At 50.9% G+C, this 18,687-nt stretch overlaps 1 protein-coding gene across 4 annotated transcripts in view; it reads right to left on the bottom strand.

The window, feature by feature from the left end:
* The window catches only part of RTKN (rhotekin), a 570,155-nt gene that overhangs the window by 394,183 nt on the left and 157,285 nt on the right, over window positions 1-18,687 (bottom strand). The window lies entirely within an intron of this gene.

Raw genomic sequence — 18,687 nt, 5'->3', positions numbered from 1 at the left:
GCCTGCTTCCAAACTCTACGCCTGCTCGGCAAGATCTTCAGGCGGCTCCCAGTCGACAGAAGGACCAGACATCACGTAGGCTCTCGTCATCAGCAGGCTGCACTACGGGAACACACTCTACATAGGAGTCATTGTACACGTCTTGAAGAGACTACAGACCATACAGAACTCAGCGGCCAGTCTCATCCTCTGCCTCCCCAGATGAACCCGTTCAAAAACCCACATCAAGAAGCAACACTGGCTCCCGATGCATGAGAGATGCCGACCCACACATACAAAGCCCTGCACAATGAAGGACCAGCGTACACAGACAAACACATGATCCCCACCAAGCCGACAGACACCTTTAACCAGCGGCCCTCTCAGGCACCCCCGGAACCCCGAGGCAACAGAGGCGGACGCTCCTTCTCACACCTGGTGGCCAAAGCTTGGAACGACCTTCTCCTGCACCCCGGGACCACCCCAGCACTCCGGGAATTCAGGAAAGAACTTAAGGCCTGGTTGTTTAAATGAACAAATCAACTTGCAGCAGCTAGCAACTCCAGCGCCTTGAAAACCTCACAGCGCTATATAAATGATTGATTGATTGATTGATTGATTGATTGATTGAGTGATGAAGCAGCGTCCTAGCAGGCGGAAGTCCTGAATCTGAGGATTGTACAGCTTACAGGAGTCCCTTGAGGTCTCTTTTACAGTTTTTAAGTTGGGAGAGGACACAGTTCTAGATTTTAGGGTCAACCCCTGACAAAGGCGGACTCCTGGAAAGGGGGCCACCAGACACGGGGTCACAACTTGTGGAGAAAGGTTCGATAAGGAAGGACCAGTCTGTCTGCTTAATAGCCGAGAGCGAGGAGCCTGTGGGTGAGTTCTGAGGCCACAACTCGTCCTTTGAAGTTGAGCCTGGGCAGCGTATGCGCTGCTCTGCGAGCCATGCCGTATTGGAGTATGCACTTGAAGCCCCGCCCACTCTCTGCCACATTTGTCAATGGCTTGTGTCATTGTTCTTCGTAAACGCTGGCTTTTGATTCGTTAATAGGCTTGTTAGTCCCTCCTTAGCACCGCCTTGTCTTCATTTGTAACCTCCCATGAGAACTGGGCCCTTTAACTTCAGTTGTTACAGGGTGTCTTCTTTAATCTGTAAGCACTATTTTATTTGATGAGTTTCTCTTACTCTCGTGCACAGTTGTGACCACCAGCTTTATTATTTAACTCCAGCCGCGTTGCGTCCATTGGGGTGTGGGGGCGTAGCCCCCGCCTGCAGCTGCTCCTTCGGCATCTCTGAACTTAAGTAAACTCAGTTTTCTTAAGTTCAGAGACGCCGAAGGAGAACTGACAATCATGTCAGTCAGCATGACGTCAGACCGCCCACCCCTTCAGAGTCTGAAGGGGGTGGGCGGTCTGGCATCATGTTGATTGACATGTTTGTCAGTCAGACGTTACCTGGAGCATGCGGCAGCACAAGTGCGCATGAGTAGGGACGGAGGGCACCCTGACCAGTCATGCGCACTAGTGTCTGCTCTGCTGGCGCATGCCCATTAGGAGAGCGAGGTTTGAGCACAGGCTCAAACCTCGCTCTCCTAATGGGGAGGCGGGCGAGTAGTAACGGTACCCTCATCCAATCCGATTGGTGAGAGAGGTTTCACTTGCCAGAAGTGATGCGGCTGTTGCTGTAGGCGTCAGAACGGACCCGAGGCGGCGTGGACCTTGTTAGGTAGGATTCTTTATTTTATTTTAAAACTACATCCCACCTGACCCTCCCACCCTCACCCCTGCGCGACACCCCCCCCCCGCCACCCCTCACGTCCGTGCAGAATATATAGTGTACACTTAAATATCTGAAGCTGCCAAGTTTACAGAGTGAAGAGCAGAAATCCAAGGAGGCACACAACCACTGCAGCACAATGATTGCCACATTTCCAGCCCTCAAATACCTCGAAGACTGCCCTCGGCACCTACACTCTGCTGGCCTGCGCCGTTAATGGGACCTCCCTTAGCCCTTACATAATTAAACTCTTCCACACATTTCCCTCCTATACTCCATGCATAAAATGCATACTAGAGCCTTGAAGGGCCTGTTGCAGGTGGACATATGGCAACGCTGCCTTTCCATGTCAGAGGCACAAGAATATTATAAACTTCTCTTCTCGTTGTTTTGCTTCTGTCCCCAGTAGTTTGGTTGCACTCTTGACCCACGGAGCATTTGAGGCCGCCTTTTGCCTCATGAATTCTCATGCTGCAGCGCCCTCTGCTGGGAGCATGTATGAGGAAGGAGTGGCAGGACAGAGGCTAACGGGGGCATCCCAGCTTTGCCCGTTGCCGTTCGTTGTCCAGGAGGACACCGCCACCTACACATGTTGTGGGCGAGGAGGCATGATCATTACGCTGGGGGTGCTCAAAGTTACATTTCCTCAGCCTGCACTTAGAATGAGTCGCAAAGCTGCTCACGAGCCATTTATGAACAGATCTCTATAGCTGTGATTGTCGCACTGCTCCTGGTGAATTTCACTCGCTATATTATTCTGCCGCTTGTCTCCTTAGAATTTATTTGCATTCTCTTGAAAGTGCTAAATAAAGAGATAAACAGGTTTTTGAGCTCTGAAGCCGGTTGGAAAATTCCTTTAAAAGTCAGCAGCTTCTCCTGATATCGCAGGCAACATTTCAAAATAGCTGGTAGCACGACGAGTTCACCTTAGTTTGCAGAATTCTTCATGCGTGTTCAACATCAGACAGCCTGTCTAAATGATGCCGAGAGACTTGCTGTGATGGAACCGTTTTCTCTCGCACTCTCCTGGTTGAGATGAAAGCTGCAAGCTCTTGACTGATACATCAAACAGGGGTTGATGGCAGTGGTTCCCAAACTTTTTTGACCCGTGGCTTCCTTGACCTAATTGGCAGTTGGCCGTGGCTCCCCACCATTTTTTTTAACCGCGCACCAGGGTGCCGCGGCGCACCCTTTGGGAGCCACTGGTCTACATGAAGAAACAAGCCTAGACGTGATGAAGGATTCAGAGAGTCGCCATCACTGTCATAAATCTTTATTTGCAATCACAAAGATCTTATAAAGTACATCTCAATGCATACATAGAGGAGTATAAAGCACTCCCACTAAAAGTAACCAGGCTAGAGAAAGGCTCAAGGAGCTCTGTGGCGTTACAAGAAGCTTACGTGAGGTGGGCTCTGATCATGGGCATCCGCAGAAATGTTTTCGGTGGGGGGGGGCAAATTTTTAACTTCATCACCATCCCCCTTGGACCCTTTCCCCCTCCGCCTTACACCCTTCTACCCCTCCACCTTGTACCCTACTTCACCTCTGCCGTGCACCCTTCTCCCCTCTGCCTTGCACCCTTCTCTACCTTGCACCCTTCTCCCCTCTGCCTTGCACCCTTCTCCCCTCTGCCTTGCACCCTTCTCCCCTCTTCCTTCCACCGTTCTCCCCTCTGCCTTGTACCCTTCTCCTCTCTGCCTTGCACCCTTCTTTTCTCTGCCTTGCACCCTTCTCCCCTCTGCCGTGCACCTTTCTCCCCTCTGCCGTGCACCCTTCTCCCCTCTGACGTGCACCCTTCTCCTCTCTGGCTGGCACCCTTCTCCCCTCTGCCTTGCACCCTTCTCACCTCTGCCGTGCAACCTTCTCCCCTCTGCCGTGCACCCTTCTCCCCTCTGCCTTGCACCCTTCTCCCCTCTGCCGTGCACCCTTCTCCCCTCTGCCGTGCACCCTTCTCCTCTCTGGCTGGCACCCTTCTCCCCTCTGCCTTGCACCCTTCTCCCCTCTGCCTTCCACCCTTCTCCCCTCTGCATTGTACCCTTCTCCTCTCTGCCTTGCACCCTTCTCCCCTCTGCCTTGCACCCTTCTCCCCTCTGCCGTGCACCCTTCTCCATTCTGCCGTGCACCCTTCTCCCCTCTGCCGTGCACCCTTCTCCTCTCTGGCTGGCACCCTTCTCCCCTCTGCCTTGCACCCTTCTCCCCTCTGCCGTGCACCCTTCTCCCCTCTGCTGTGCACCCTTCTCCCCTCTGCCGTGCACCCTTCTCCCCTCTGCCGTGCACCCTTCTCCTCTCTGCCGTGCACCCTTCTCCTCTCTGGCTGGCACCCTTCTCCCCTCTGCCTTGCACCCTTCTCCCCTCTGCCGTGCACCCTTCTCCCCTCTGCGGTGCACCCTTCTCCCCTCTGCCGTGCACCCTTCTCCCCTCTGCCGTGCACCCTTCTCCTCTCTGCTGTGCACCCTTCTCCCCTCTGCCGTGCACCCTTCTCCCCTCCTCCTTGCACCCTTCTCCCCTCTGCCGTGCACCCTTCTCCCCTCTGCCTTGAACCCTTCTCCCCTCCTCCTTGCACCCTTCTCCCCTCCTCCTTGTACCCTTCTCCCCTCTGCTGTGCACTCTTATCCCCTCCTCCTCGCACCCTTCTCCCCTCTGCCGTGCACCCTTCTCCCCTCCTCCTCGCACCCTTCTCCCCTCTGCTGTGCACCCTTCCCCTCTCCTCCTTGCACCCTTCTCCCCTCCTCCTTGCACCCTTCTCCCCTCCTCCTTGCACCCTTCTCCCCTCTGCCTTGCACCCTTCTTCCCTCACACTCTCCAACATGCAGCAGTCACGAGTGACGACCCCTCAACGAGGAGTGAGGCAAAGACAGAAGCTGGAAGAGTGCGGCTGCATCAGGGCATAAGGCACCCACCCAACGCTCTCCACCAGGCCCCTGACCCTGCACCTACCCACCCAATGCTCTCCACCAGGACCCTGACCCTGCACCCACCCACCCAATGCTCCCCACCAGGCCCCTGACCCTGCACCCACCCACCCAATGGAGGTTAAAGACAGTCATTTTATGCGTATCTGTGCTCCCAGGGAGAACACTGGGATACCGCCACAGGTTTATTAAGCCGCGCACAAACACCCTCTCTCTCTCCCAATCATTAAATGATTCCACCATTTAAAGAATCCAAAATATATCTCATCAATAATGTGATTTTTCTGCCTGATAATGGACTTGGTACAACGTTGCACATGAATTTGAAAAAGCCATCATAATAGGAACGTTTGTGAATGTCATTTGACATTTGAAAAGTTTTACCCTTTTTCTGTGTTCTGGTTGGCTGGATTTATTTATTTATTTTTTTGGTGTTGATTTATATAGCGCAAACTCGACTCGAAGAGCACCAGTCACGTTACACAAGGATACATTCATGTATTCTGTTTTTGTAGGCGCTGGGAGATTAAGTGATTTGCCCAGAATGACACCGGATTCTGAGCTGACGTCGAGGGTCGAACCTGGTTCCCCAGCTCCAAAATTGGCAGCTCGCAGTTTCACTACATTTTGAGGATAATTATATGGAGCTTGAGGTCAGAGCTACCGACTTTGGAACTGAGGAATCAGGTTTGATTCTGGTTTTGGCTCAACATCCTGTGATCCTGGGCAAATAACTTAATCTCTCTGTATCTAAAAAAGGAACATGTCCTTATGAAATATCATTGGTGCTCATGTAAAGCACTTCAATATGTTTGGGTTGGGTTTGCTCTATATAAAAATTGAGGGGGAAAAAATGAAAAAAATAGTTTCATTTACTCTTTCAATGCTATTTGCATCTAAATAACCGAAGGTGCTCATGACTTCCCAAAGAGCATGACCCCCTCCTGTGCTGCAACACCTTCCTTTCTGCCACTGACCAGCATCTCTTTCACAGCTCATCAGCAGCTGAAAGAGTTGATTGTCTTTTTTTGATGGTTAGAACTGCCAGGCGCCAAAATGCGGGATTATAGGCATCATCTTTTGCCTTTGAGTAAGAAGTACCTGGATCTGTAGCCGAGTCCTGTGTGCGCTGTTTGTGCACCCCCCGCCGCCGTGATGCTCTGCTTCAGAAAGGCCGAGACTAGGGGCAGAGCAACCTATTCATCACGGAGGTGAGGGGGGCGAAAGTGACACATTTAGTGCAACTTAAACACTTCTTTTCCCACGTCGTGCGCGGCGCCCCTGGCTTCCCTTCACGGCGCACCAATGCGCCGCGGCGCACAGTTTGGGAACCACGGGGTTGATGGTGTCGCTGTCGCTCGCAGGCACTCGTCGTCTTTGTTCTTAGTAATTAAAGACTCGCTCGAGATGGTGGTTCCTTGGTATAAGGTTTAACTAACTCCCATGTCTTTATTTCTTAATGCTAACCCCCTCGCCCCCGTTAAAGAAAGACAGGAGGGGAGTTCTGATAGTTGCAAACACAGGGCTCTTTGGGACACGTCCACTAATAAGATCGCAAAGGCAAATGGGAAATCTGGAGCACATCCTGGCATTGGCGGAATATGCGGGAAATATGAGACGCATCCTGAGGCGATGAATGGTCAGTGGTGGTTAATTAGTTACATGAAACGTATGGCTGCCATATTATGGGGTAACTGTGCATATGATGACAATGGCTGGTGTGTGATGTGACACTTTAGTAAATAAAAGCAATGGCAACCATTGATGCAGGCTGTTATGTGAGTGTATATCCTAGAGAAAAGTGATGTCATTATGTGGTGATACTGAATAAGCAGCTACCTATATCATTTTCATGTGAAATCTTTTTTATTGATGTCATCACTATGCTTTCACAAGTGCTTTATTAACCTTCTTACTTTCTCAAATTCGCTTGAAAATGCACCATTTGCCCAATCTTTTTTTTAAATGTTCTCAAGGGAAGTACACCCCCCCCAACCAGCCTTTATGACAGTTGGGCTAGCTCGCTACGCTCACTTGATACACATCAGTCATCTGATTTTTTTTTACGCCCACCACTTTCAAATGTCACCAGCCGCCCCTGTTTAACTCGCAGAAAACGGGAGCTCTCAGGTGCCATAGGACACCGAGGGTGGCAACTCAGCGATGCCGCCAAGCATTTGCAATGCAATAGGTCTCACATTTGTAAGAGTTTGAGCTATTGGCATTGTAAATGAAAAAGCATTTCATTTATGTTTTAAAAACCAAAACATAAATAAAAGGCATTGTCATTTACAATGCCAGTAGCTTAAAGTCGCATAAATGCAAGACCTATTGCATTGCAGATGCTTGTTTTATATAACAGATATCTTCTGACGTCAATAAAGGTTACGGACAGGAAGCGAGGTCCAGGGCACGGATGCTGCACCCCGAGGGAATGCCAGAGACCACTGGTTCTCAGGCACCTCTTCTCGTTGTTGCAGGGTTTGTCCTGACTCCAGAGCGCCCGTGGATTGCAGAAGTCCATAGTTAGTCAGGTACTATACGGAATAAGGTACCTCGTCTTCAGGGCGGACCATTTAACTCGCGTCTGTGTCCTTGGCCTGAAGCGCACTGACTGCCTCTCAGAAATCCTTCCACTTGAGGCGCAATGTCTCTTGTACAAAGCTCCTCACAGACGTGTAACCACCGACCCTGCACTGCACACCTGTAGTGCTCTCGGCTCCCATGCTAGAGTGCAATCACCACTGCCTCGTCCTTGGTCTGAAGCGCCCTGACGACCTCTCACAGGACCCTCCACAGGTCCACACCTTAAGGCGCTATACACCTCTTCCCAGATCCGCAGCCTCCGATCTTTCAGAGCTGTTGACCGAGCACCAGCCCAGCAGAACCCTCCCCTCTCCCCCCCCCCCCTCCCCTCCCCCTCGAGATACAGACCTCTTGGGACACCAGGCGGCCCCAAAGCTCGTCCTTTGGGAATCCCTCGCCCCCGAGGTCTTCGAAGCCGCTGCTCCCTGGCCTGTGGCTCCTCCCCCCGCAGACAAACGCCCCGCCCCTCTGCACACACTGCATTCACTGTGTCTACATGCACATGCTTGTGTCAGAGGAGGCGTGCACATACCTCGGATGCGCCACACCCGGACTATATCGGGGTGCACGTTGATTTTAAGAGCAGGTCTCGGTCCACGTGCCTTAAAAGAAGCGCCTCTCCCGAGTGGCTGACCCTTTAAGGGCCCCTCACAACATGGGCGTGGCCTCTGCTTTATCAGCCACTGACTGGCTGGGGCCTCCGCAGCACGTGTATGAACACACCGAGCTTACTCACAGACTCGAAATGTAAAGGTGCACATTAGAAGGGACGAGCCGAGTCCGAGCCGAGCCAGGGCGGCTCGGATCTCAGGGCGCATTCACGAGCCGAGCCCTGACAATGTTTGCCATGTGAAGCATATAAGAGTATCAGATAAAATGGGACCTGCAAACCCTGCACAGATTATAATGTAAAGATGGAGCCCCAACTACTTAGATATAGGTTCAATCGATGTACATGTTTAAGGCGCCCTACTAATGATAACAAGGAGGTCTGATAATGAGACAATAATAAACAGAAAGTACACAGGCACGAGAATATTTATCAAAGGTACAAAAACATGTATTTAAGGGCGCAGATTATTACAGAGCGAGATGACGTCTACAGATCAAAGACAACAGGCTTTGCGCAGCTGGTGTTCAGAACTCGCATCCTCGAAACAGCTTTAGGAAGCCACAATCAGGGCACAAGTCCTAACAAGCATTGGAAATGCAATAGGTCTCGCAGCATTAGAGTTAGTGCTTTTAGAATTGTTTATGGGTTTTTTTGTAAATCTTTAGCATTTTTGTTTCCTGTAGCCAATGCTAAAGAATTAAAAAAAAAAGCCATAAACATTTCTAAAAGCTCTAACTCAAATGCTCCGAGACCTATTGCACTGTGTGAGGGTGAGGGGTTGAGGGTGAGTGAGGGTGAGGGTGGGTGAGGGTGAGTGAGGGTGAGTGAGGGGTTGAGGGTGAGTGAGAGTGAGTGAGAGTGAGGGTGAGTGAGGGTGAGTGAGGGTGAGTGAGGGTGAGGGGTTGAGGGTGAGTGAGGGTGAGGGGTTGAGGGTGAGTGAGGATGAGTGAGAGTGAGGGTGAGTGAGGGTGAGTGAGGGTGAGTGAGGGTGAGTGAGGGTGAGTGAGTGAGGGTGAGTGAGGGTGAGTGAGGGTGAGTGAGGGTGAGTGAGAGTGAGGGTGAGGGGTTGAGGGTGAGTGAGGGTGGGTGAGGGTGAGTGAGGGTGAGTGAGGGTGAGGGGTTGAGGGTGAGTGAGGGTGAGGGTGAGTGAGGGTGAGGGGTTGAGGGTGAGGGGTTGAGGGTGAGTGAGGGTGAGTGAGGGTGAGGGGTTGAGGGTGAGTGAGGGTGAGGGGTTGAGGGTGAGTGAGGGTGAGGGGGAGTGAGGAGTGAGAGTGAGGGTGAGTGAGGGGTTGAGGGTGAGGGGTTGAGGGTGAGTGAGGGTGAGGGTGAGGGGTTGAGGGTGAGTGAGGAGTTGAGGGTGAGTGAGGGTGAGGGTGAGTGAGGGTGAGGGTGGGTGAGGGTGAGGGTGAGTGAGGGTGAGGGTGAGTGAGGGTGAGTGAGGGTGAGTGAGTGTGAGGGTGAGTGAGGGTGAGTGAGGGAGTGAGGGTGAGTGAGGGGTTGAGGGTGAGTGAGGGTGAGGGGTTGAGGGTGAGTGAGTGTGAGGGTGAGTGAGGGTGAGGGAGTGAGGGTGAGTGAGGGGTTGAGGGTGAGTGAGGGTGAGGGGTTGAGGGTGGGTGAGGGTGAGGGTGAGGGTGAGTGAGGGTGAGTGAGGGTGAGGGTGAGTGAGGGTGAGGGTGAGTGAGGGTGAGGGTGAGTGAGGGTGAGTGAGGGTGAGGGTGAGTGAGGGTGAGGGTGAGTGAGGGTGAGGGTGAGTGAGGGTGAGTGAGGGTGAGTGAGGGTGAGGGTGAGTGAGGGTGAGTGAGGGTGAGGGGTTGATGTTGAGGGGTTGAGGGTGAGTGAGGGTGAGTGAGGGGTTGAGGGTGAGTGAGGGTGAGGGTGAGTTAGGGTGAGGGGTTGAGGGTGGGTGAGGGTGAGGGGTTGAGGGAGAGTGAGGATGAGTGAGGGTGAGTGAGGGGTTGAGGGTGAGGGGTTGAGGGTGAGGGGGTGAGGGTGAGTGAGGGTGAGGGTGAGTGAGGATGAGTGAGGGTGAGTGAGGGTGAGTGAGTGAGGGTGAGTGAGGGTGAGTGAGGGTGAGTGAGGGTGAGTGAGTGAGGGTGAGTGAGGGTGAGTGAGGGTGAGGGTGAGGGGTTGAGGGTGAGTGAGGGTGGGTGAGGGTGAGTGAGGGTGAGGGGTTGAGGGTGAGTGAGGGTGAGTGAGGGTGAGGGTGAGTGAGGGTGAGTGAGGGTGAGTGAGGGTGAGTGAGGGTGAGGGGTTGAGGGTGAGTGAGGGTGAGTGAGGGTGAGGGGTTGAGGGTGAGTGAGGGTGAGGGGTTGAGGGTGAGTGAGGGTGAGGGGGAGTGAGGAGTGAGAGTGAAGGTGACTGAGGGGTTGAGGGTTAGGGGTTGAGGGTGAGTGAGGGTGAGGGTGAGGGGTTGAGGGTGAGTGAGGAGTTGAGGGTGAGTGAGGCTGAGTGAGGGTGAGGGGTTGAGGGTGAGTGAGGGTGAGTGAGGGTGAGTGAGGGTGAGTGAGGGTGAGTGAGGGTGAGTGAGTGAGTGTGAGTGAGGGTTCAAATCGGTATTTGGGGGGTAGCTTTGAAATCAGTAGTCTTCGATCTGAACCGGGTGTGTTGGAATGTAAGGTGTCTGGCAGTGGATTAATGAGTCATGACCTGTATTTAAGACCATCCGCCTCGATATCAGGCGAGACGAGATTTACTCGTACAACCGTGGGCTTCTGAGCACAGCTTCGGGCATAGACACTTTGTTTTTAAAATAAATTAAACACTGCTCTTAGTCCCAAGTCAGACACTCTATCACTGACGCTTTGGGAGCTTACGGGATTATTGCCCCAGCTACCATGTCAGCGAGGGAACGAGAGAAGCACCGGGAAGCCAGCAGCTCCCAGTGCAGGATATGGGCTGCCACGGTATACAAAAAGAGAATGATAGTAGGAGACTCGTAAAGTGCAAAAGGCATATACGCGCACAGACAATTATATAAAATCGGTCCACCAATGGTGCCAAAGTAGGAGATTGCGAGGGCGTTAAAGATAAAAATGCAGCTGCGACGAGGGGTGTTACTTTGAGTAAAGGATCAGGCGGTGCAAAAAAAACATCCGGGCAGGGTAACCGAGTGCTCACAGCCGAGATGCAACGCACTTTGAGGGTCGGGAACAGAGTTTAAATATTTAGCGCTGGGCGGAAGCCAGATAAATAAGAAGATGGACTATAGAGTAGCTCCTCCTCTAAGATTAACTAACAAAATAAACAGAGGACAACAAGAAAAGAAACAAAGCGGGCAAAAATGGGGGCCATGATAAAATGGTGTAGAAAATTACATATGCAATGGTCGAGGCCAATACCCCATAACAAACCGGGGATGAAAACTAAAGGCATGAACAAAAATGCGACACGGCGGGAAGGGGAGGGGGCGGAGCGGTTAAAATAACAAACAAGACGGAGGGAAGAGAGGGGAGGGGGGAGGAGAAATGCGACACGGCGCAGATTGTACGAAAACTTGTATAAAATGGTGGCTTTAAGTTTAGTTGTGCTTGAATGTTACGGTAGGTGTATTGGGCACGCAGCTAACATCAGACACACAATTAAGGGGCATTTTAGCAAGGGAAAGGTGTCTTAGTAAATAACGAATTGCGTTTTTAAAGCATAGAGTAAAAAAATGCCTCTCCGTACTTACGTTGTTGACATGAAATTGCACGTCTCGGCCGGAGCAGGGGGCGGAGCAGGGAGAGCGGGCTTTGGAATGTAATTGACACGGCCGGCCGGTCGTGAAACTGAAAGCATGGCCGGCCGGCCGTGAAAGCCTTTGATGCGGCAGGGGAAATGCGAGACGGCGGGAAGGGGAGGGGGCGGAGCGGGTAAACAAAGACGGACGTGCACGCGCTTTTAAGCTCAATGCGCATGCGCATTGAGCTTAAAAGTCACGGGCACTGCAAGGAATCGCCACGATTCCTTGCAGTGTGGATAAAGAGTGGATACGTCCCAATACTCTCGCTTGCTCGATGCGCATGCGCATCGACAGGCGAGACCTAAAAATGAAGCTGGGGAACTAACCGAGTTAGGCAGTATGCAAGTGACATCACAATGCGTGACATCATGACACGTGACATCACGGCGCATGACATTGCATGTGGCATCACAGGATTTGACATTATAGGAAGTGGACCACAAGCCACAACTTTAATATGTACGTGTGATGTAAAGTGCTCTGACACTCTGCTTTGGGATGAGTAGCGCTATACAAGAAACAATAGTGGTACCTAAATTATTTCAATGCCTCCTCGGGTGTAGGAAGAACTATATGAATTACATTTAGTTTTATGTAACAACTGGGCGAGACCAACACATCTGACAGTCTTACAGTGCATGCATATCTGGTAAACACAGCCTGAACAAAGGCAAACGTTGCCTCTCTTAAGTATGTGTGAAGTGCCAACAAGGTGCAGCCTTTGTTTTCCCTCTGCTTCATTTGCATCAGGTGTGAGGCTCCTGACTGCTGCCAGCCCAGAGACTCAACAAAAGGAGGCCTGATGACCCCGCGGATCCGGCCTTTGTTATGGGCCCAGCAGGAATATGAAATCAGACAGCCCCGTCCCGCCTGCACGTTGTTCCTTGTTGCAGATCGAAAACAAACAACGTGCAGGCGCTGCTGAAAGTGTGCGGTGTTTGGAAATTACACCAGCATGAGTTCAGCACATTATTTAGTGGGGCCCAACTCCTCGACAGAGTGGACGGTGTTCACCCTGTGAAAATAGTGGGGGGACGCCGTCCACCCTTGTGTACCCCCAACTCGTCCCTGGCCACAATAAAGAACAAGCATTTGCAATGCAATAAGTCTTGCAGCATTAAAGTTTGAGTTACTGGCATTGTAAATGACAATGCTTTGCATACATTTTTTTTTTCTTTAATTTGGAATTGGTATATAAACATTGTTTGCACAAAGGCATTCACACAATACCCCCCTGTTATATCGTTGTGCCTGACCATAGTTAGGGACAGAGCAGGCAGCAAAGGAAAGGGCGGAGACTCAGACAGGAAAGGGAAAGTTAGTTTTAGTTTGAAGAGCAACACGAGTGAATAAAGACGTGTTGAGAACTGCTCCTGGCTCCTGTGGTTCTTTGGGGACGGCGACACTGGCGACGAGGGTGGGATTACCACTAGAACCCCACATGCCTTAAAGCCCCCGCCGTCCGTGAGCTGAGTGACCTAATCAAGCCACGATGTCCATCACAAACCTGACAGGTGCTCCGGAAGGAGGAGCAGCAACAGGCGCTCCAGGAGGAGGAGCAGCATCTCTGGCCACACCACCACCACCACTTGCACCATCTCCACACACACTAATGGTAGTACCCTACCTGCAGCCACCAGACCCTTTAGAGTTGACGTCCGGAGATAGTAAGGGGCCCAAGTGGAAGAGCTGAGCTGAGGACTTTGAGAACTATATGACCGGGTCTCAGGTGCAAGATCCTAAGCAAAAACTAACATCTTTGCGGAATTTGGTAGGAAAAGACATTGCGCAAATCATTAAAGAACTACCTGCCGAAAATGCCACTTCCTACGATGACGTAAAAGGAGCTCTTGATCGGAGGTTTCTACATAAGCGCAACTTAGACTACGAGCGTTACACCTTTAATCTAGCCACCCAGGAAAAGGATGAACACATGTGCGACTTCATCGTGCGCATCCGGCGGTTAGCTCGACATTGCGAGTTTGACGCCTTTAACACTGAAGACGCGCTGCAACTGCGCATAATTGAAGGTTGCCAGTCTGAATCACTGCGTCGGTGACTACTAAAGAAACACTACACTCTTGAGGAAATCGAGGAAATGACACGAATCAACGACCAAGCAGAGGACCATGCAAAGAAAATGGAAGTCAACAAGACTGGAAGGAAGGAACAAGCCTTCAGACTGCAAGAACACAAGGAAAAAAAACACTGGACGGACCGTCGCAAGTCAAGTAAACCTACCCGAGCCACGACCTCCAGAAGAACGTCGTCACGTCACGAGTCGCGACACTCCAAGTCTCACAAGACGGCACCAACATGCTACAGGTGCGGCCAAGACTACCCCCACTAAGGACAGTGTCCAGCCATTGGTCAGCGATGTCACCTCTGTGGAAGAGAGAACCACTTCGAAATAGCCTGTCAAACTCAACAGTCAGGGTGAAGATCGTCCACATCGTGGTCAAACACGCATCACCACGCTCGTGGAGTGAAAGGGAGAGAAGGTCGCTCCTCAAGCTCATCTCGGTCAAGTGTCCGTTCCGCCAGCTCATATCGATCACGAAGATCGACATCTAGTGAATCATCACTGCCCACACCTGTGTCACAAGACAGTGACGAATATATCTGTATGGTCTCGGATCCGGACCGACTGAAAATATACCCAAAACTAGATATCACGATAGGAGACCATCCTGCAAAATTCGTATTGGACTCAGGAGCTTCTTTAAACTACATCTGTGCTCTTGAATATCAAAGCATGAAGCCACGACCGAAGCTAAAACCTGCGGCCATACGGGTATATACCTGGATGTCCAGGAAACCATTACCCTGCCCAGGTCATTTCAGCACGACTCTGTCTTACAAGGACCGACAGATTCCCGCCTACTTTCACGTTGTGGAAGGCCCAGATCTGGCCGACTGTTTACTCAGTTTGCCGACGGATGAACGCCTGAAACTTGTGGACCTCCTTTACATGACCGAAGATGCCCCAGACATCGTCTCAAAATTTCCATACCTCTTCAAGGGACTGGGAAAACTCAATCAATTTAAAGTGAAACTACACATTGACGAACAAGTGACCCCAGTGGCACAACACCACCAGAAGGTGCCCTTCCACCTACAACAAGCAGTAGATGATGAACTCCAAGATCTCCTAAAAACAGACATCATCGAGCGCACATCAGGACCAACCCCATGGGTGTCACCAGTGGTGGTGGTGCTCAAGAAAGGACAGGACAATAAAGTGCGCCTGTGTGTGGACATGCGCGCACCCAATACAGCTATCGAGAGGGAACGTCATCCCGGACCACACATTAGCAACATGATCGCCCGCCTCAATGGGGCCACGGTGTTCTCAAAACTCGATCTCAATAAAGGTTGCCATCAATTGAACTACACGAGAAGTCACGGGACATCACGACTTTTACAACCCACCAAGGACTCTTCCGTTACAAACGCCTAAACTTCGGCATATCCTCGGCTGCCGAGATCTTCCAAGAGGCAATCCGGCGAGTGATTCAAGGGATCCCAAATGCTTTCAATTATAGCGATGATCTCCTAGTATTCGGAAAGGATCAAACTGAGCATGACACCGCTCTGGACCGAGTGTGCCACGCGCTACTAAACGCCAACTTGACCCTGAACTCAGACAAGTGCGAGTTCCACAGATCGACCCTGAAATTCTATGGTCACATCTTCTCCAAAGATGGCATGATACCTGACCAAGAAAAGGTGTCCGCCCTTGCAGACACCCCAACTCCACGTGATGTCAGTGACCTTCGATCGTTCTTAGGGATGGCAAGCTACTGTGCACGTTACATTAGGGACTACGCTACCATCAGCTACCCCCTTAGGGAGCTCACCCGTCAAAGCCAGCAATTCCTATGGACAGATGCCTGTGAGCACTCCTTCAACAAAATAAAAAAAAACTGTCAGCGCTGCCATCAACTTAGCCTATTTTGACACCAAGAAAAAGACTGAAATCACTGTTGATGCCAGTCCGGTGGGTCTGGGGGCCATCTTGGCACAATATCAGGAAGAGTCGGATCAACTCCACATCATCGCTTACGCCAGCCGCAGCCTCACCGACACCGAGAAGGCATATTCCCAACCTGAAAAGGAGAGTCTCGCGGTGGTATGGGCCTGCGAGCATTTCCACCTCTTCGTATATGGTAAACATTTCACCATCATCACGGACCATCAGGCTCTCATCACCATTTTTGGCAATCCAAAAGCCAAAATGCCCTCGAGCATTGAACGGTGGGGACAAAGGCTCCAAGACTATGTGTACACAATCATCCGCAAACCAGGAAAGTCGGAAAATCCAGCGGACTACATGTCCCGACACCCTCAGACACACACCAGCGAGAAGTGCTCATTAGCAGAGGAGTACATCCATTTCATCATTGACTCTGCGTGTCCGCCTACAGTACCCCTGGAAGCAATCCGTGAAGCGCCCAGCCAAGATCCCGTCTTCCAAGAGGTCATAACTCGCATACGCAACAGTTCATGGAGACATGTGAAAGACACAGCCCAGATCTCGGCTCAGAGCGTCCAGGAACTTGCAGCATTCAAGCACATCCAGGAAGAACTATCTATCGGTGAGGATGGTTTGCTGCTAAGAGGGGGGAGGATAGTAATCCCACAAAGACTACGGCAAGGAGTGATCAACTTGGCTCACGAGGGCCACAGAGGAAATGGCACTACCAAAAAGGCCCTACGAGAACGCGTCTGGTTTCCGTCACTGGATCAGATGGTAGAGGCCACTCTCAAGGAGTGCATCTCTTGTCAACTAGTGAGCTGTGATGAACCGCCAGCCCCTCTGCAAATGTCAGAGTTACCACATGGAGTCTGGCAACAAATCGCCATTGACTTCTTTGGGCCGTTGAAATCAGGCCAGTATATCGTCGTCATCATGGATGAATATTCTCGATTCCCGATTGCACACCTAGGGCCCGATGTAGGTAATTCTAATTTACCACTTCTTAAATACCGAATCATACCGATTCGGTATTTAAGAAGTGGTAAATTAGAGGGGAAATGTAGGTAAATCAGAATCTGTAAATATCGAATCGGTAAGATTCTGTATTTACCGATTCTGTAAATACCGAATCGGTATCCCCCATTGATTCCTATGGGCCTTGAAGCCCATAGGAATCAATGTGGAATACCGAATCGGTATTTACCGATTCGATAAATTCCGAATTTTGCAAGGGTGCAGGGGGTGTCACTTTGACACCCTCTGGCACCCCAATTCCGGACTTGTGTGTCATGTGACACACAGACATGGCCTAAGGGCATGTCTGTGTGTCACATTGCACAGGTGTGCATGCACAGATGTGCATGCACACCTGTATTCGGTATTTTACCACCCAATAGGATTGGGTGGTAAAATACCGAATCTGACTGGCCTTTGGGACTCAGAAGAGTCCCACCTACATATGGAAGTTACCGAATTGGTAAAAATACCGATTCGGTGTTTTACCGATTCAGTAAATTTACAGATTCGGTAAATTTACCGAATCGGTAAAATAGGCCACCTACATCAGAAATGACCATTTACCGGTCGGTAAATGGCCACCTACATCTGGCCCCTAGTGTCATCCACCAAGGCAACAGCAGTAATACCAGTTCTTGATGAGACCTTTGTGGCATGGGGTATTCCGCTGGGAGTCAAATCCGACAATGGGCCACCATTCAATGGTCATGAATTTGCTGAATTCGCAAAACACCTCAATTTCAAACACAAGAAGATCACACCCCTATGGCCTCAAGCCAACGGCATGGTGGAGCGCTTTATGGGAACACTGAAGAAAGCGGTCCAGCAAGCAGAGCTGGCCCGCCGAGACATCCAGCAAGCTTTAAATGAAGTACTGCCAGCTTATCGCACCACACCCCAAAACACCATGAACCAATGTCCAGCCACCCTGATGCTGGGGAGGATCCCTCGCACCCGGCTACCCATACTACACAATGCGCTACCATCTCGAACTGTGACCATCGATCACAACTCTCTGGTTAAAATAGACCACGAAAAAAAAAAACTGAAAATGAAGACCTATGCCGACCACCGCAGACATGCGAAACACACAGACATCCGAGAAGGAGATTGGGTGATGGTTAGGCGTGACCGAAGAACGAAAGCAGACAGTCGTTATCTCGTTCATCCGTTGAGAGTTTGCAGCCGGAAAGGGACCATGATTACAACAGAGGCTGATCACAAGCGGATTAACCAAAATATCTCACACTTCAAGAAATGTAACTCTAGCAACCACGATGAGATCCGGAGACGTGAATCATCCACCGACTCGGTGAGCCAAAGTGAGACCAGTGACAGAGAGTACCCCAGTCCAGCGAGACATGAAGAATCTGCGAGCCCCCGAAGCAGGACTCCAGAACAGTTCAGTCACCCCCGACGACATGCCAAGCGACCAGCCCGTCTGATTGAAGAAATCTGAGAGACAGTAAAACTCTTGTACAAAGGGGGGAGGAGTCATATCATTGTGCCTGACCATAGTCAGGGACAGAGCAGGCAGCACAGGAAAGGGCGGCGACTCAGACAGGAAAGGGAAAGTTAGTTTTAGTTTGAGGAGCAACATGAGTGAATAAAGACGTGTTGAGAACTGCTCCTTGCTCCTGTGGTTCTTTGGGGGAAGGCGACACCCCCCGATTGATGAAACCAGTTTGAAGTTACCCATATTCAAATGTACTTTTTAGGACTAACACTCTAACAATGGCTTACAATGTGACCAAAAATCGAAAGTGGGCAAACCATTCAAACAACTACTACCCGCCATTTTGTAAATACGTGTAATGTGCTCTGTTTGGTACTGTTCCATCTACATGTGCCTCATCATCAATGATTTTTAACCTGGTTTTAACTGAACCACACAATATAGTTCTTATGCATAGCACCTCGATCTGCCTGTGGAGGCATACACTTCACAAGAGTATTATATGGAAATAGACGAATACAGGAAAGGGTCGGCAGAACACAGAGGGACACACAGAGAGGCTGCTACCTGTAAAGTACAGAACCACACTGTACAGAAAAAATACGGGGCGTTGTACTATGTGGGAATGTGCACACTTA

Source organism: Lissotriton vulgaris, chromosome 3_2 (assembly GCF_964263255.1).
Source record: "Lissotriton vulgaris chromosome 3_2, aLisVul1.2, whole genome shotgun sequence".
Taxonomy (NCBI): domain Eukaryota; kingdom Metazoa; phylum Chordata; class Amphibia; order Caudata; family Salamandridae; genus Lissotriton; species Lissotriton vulgaris.
This window is presented reverse-complemented; position numbering and strand designations above follow the sequence as displayed.